At 39.1% G+C, this 2,527-nt stretch overlaps 1 long non-coding RNA gene across 1 annotated transcript; it reads right to left on the reverse strand.

The window, feature by feature from the left end:
* Positions 1-99: 99 nt before the first annotated feature.
* On the reverse strand, positions 100-1,154 carry LOC121965884. Its single transcript, XR_006107528.1, has 3 exons — positions 1,093-1,154; positions 368-449; positions 100-191 (listed from the first exon to the last, which is right to left on the reverse strand). It is a non-coding gene; the product is annotated as an uncharacterized LOC121965884 (long non-coding RNA).
* Positions 1,155-2,527: the final 1,373 nt, after the last annotated feature.

Genomic DNA, 2,527 nt, shown 5'->3' on the forward strand with positions numbered 1-2,527 from the left:
GGACAGAGAGACAGACAGACAGAGACAGAGAGACAGGCAGACAGACAGACAGAGAGAGAGACAGAGAAACAGAGAGACAGACAGAGAGACGTACTGAGGCTGCAGCTCTTGAATCACAGGTCTGCTCTTTGTCCGAATGTTCTGCTCACTAACAGAACCCAAAAACTTTCTGTTCTTCAGCACTTTCCAGTCTGCAGAGACACGAAAAATAATCTCAGCAGCTGTTCCTGAGCATGTGCACGTGCAAACACACACACACACACACACACACACACACACACACACACACACACACACGCACATACAGAAACGGACGGACACAGATGGACACTGACACAGATGGACACTGACACAGATGGACACTGACCTCTGCTCAGCTCCAGACTGTACTTGTTCTCCAAACCCTCTAAAGACACCAGAATAACAAACTGCTGGAACAGAGGATCCTTCTGCAGGAAACACAAACACACACATCGTGTTTTTATCCACGGTGAGGACAATTGTTTGTTTTCACTGAACATTTACACACAGGAGGCTCAGCGGGGAACAACTGTGGCTCTGGGAGGCCCTCTGTTGGTCACATCAGCACACACACGATTCACAGCAACACGACGCGGCAATCGTTTATGTTTCACAATTCAAACAGAAAATGTATTTTATAACTATAATTTTATTTTCTAGATTTCTGATTATTTATTGTCCGCGTGATGTTTCAGTTACTACTGAAGACATAAAGCTATAGTTTCCTCTAAAAGGAAGAAAGAGTTAGATCTTTATTTCGAACATGCCAAATAAAATAAAACTAAATAAAATATAAGCAGAAAAACAACACCAGAATGCCCATCAGACAAATTCACTAAACAATCGCAAGTATTTCAGCAGGAGGAAGTGAATTCTTATCAAATCTTAATCCCCTTTTTTAGGTTTTTTTTTTTTAAAGTTCATTTTAAAAATGAAAATTCCCAATTTCTGCCCCAATATTCACCATATACACAATGATTTAATCAAACAAGAACGAAGACACAATGGAAAAGATCAATCTGAACACACACACACACACACACACACACACACACACACACACACACACACCTGGCACTTCTGGAAGAACTCCTGGTTGATGACGACATCATATGCTGTGCAGGCCTGAGAGTCTGAAACACAGAGAAAAACACATAAGTTCAATCTTTGAGGACATAACGAGCATAAAGATTCCCGTGTGTTTGCAGCGTTCTGGAAATTACACCGAAACATCGAATGAAGAGCTGGCTCAAGTTCATCCAGTTAAGATATTCCAACACATCACGATGAAATCAAACTGATTTTGTCAGCGATGCTCCACTGATGAACACTGCACGCTGAAAGAAAATTCTTCATGTATTTGTTTTTTCCAACATTACCTGAATACCCACTCATTTAACCCCTTAGGGCCCGCTTTAATATCACGCACACTCGTATCGCTCTGTGCACAAAATGCACTTTTTTGTTGTGTCTCTCTTCACTGATTATTATGTCTTTGCACCTGTTTTTACTTGTTCTATTATCACTGTATTACACAATTTAAAAACAAGAAAATACAAATAAAAAAGTAAATTCTTAGTGTTTGTATACATGTGCTGAAAACTTTGGCTTTTGTAATATTTATTTTAAGTTTAAAAAAATGCATTATGCATGGGTCTATTGATAGGACTTATATATATTTCTAATATAAAGTTTAGGCAAAAGCAGCTTACTTAAAAAAAATCTATAAATGTACAGCCTTGATGATAGCATTGTTTAAATAGCCAGCCTATCTATTTGATCCAAATTTCTCCCGTTTGTCCGGATCATCGAGGATACTTGGGCTGTAAACCCTGTGATTTAGATAAGTTTCAGCTTACAGTTTCTCTGAGGTCAGTGTAAGTCTTTCAGAAAAAAGAACATGAACACGTTGGGATAAACATGCTGGATGCTAAATTTCTGGCATCTGTCCCTTTGGCGTGTTCTTTTTGTGTGCAGTGGTGCGTTATTGCCTCCAGGTGCACGAATGATTACTGTGATTTAAACAGGGATGTGTCTTCACTTGTGTCTTAAACCATCTGTGCCAGAAGTTTGACATCATGTTTGAAGATTTGAGCCCACAGGCCTCGACAGAGGGGAGGCGTTCCCACAAAGCTTTTACTTGTCCTGCAGTACTACAATGTTTATTTATTACTGTAAATCACCAGGAAGGCTGCTGCCACAGAAAGCATCAATACGAACATCACAAAGTGTGTTATAACAGGCAAAATGTCTACCATAACTTATATTTTTAGCTGTGATATATATCATCACACTGTAACAGTTTTTCACACTGACTCTGAATACACAGTTACGCCCAAGAGGGACACAACTGTGACGTCTTTTCTTAAATATTTGGACAATTAATCTTTTTCTGTTTTATTGTTCTGAGTTGCACTGGGACCAAAAACATGTAAAAGGGTTCTGGATTGCTTTGTCTCCACAAAATCAGTCAATTTCTATAACAAGTTCATCTGTTCATCCTCTC

The sequence above is a fragment of the Plectropomus leopardus genome, unplaced genomic scaffold (assembly GCF_008729295.1).
Source record: "Plectropomus leopardus isolate mb unplaced genomic scaffold, YSFRI_Pleo_2.0 unplaced_scaffold22135, whole genome shotgun sequence".
NCBI classification, from domain to species: Eukaryota; Metazoa; Chordata; class Actinopteri; order Perciformes; family Serranidae; genus Plectropomus; species Plectropomus leopardus.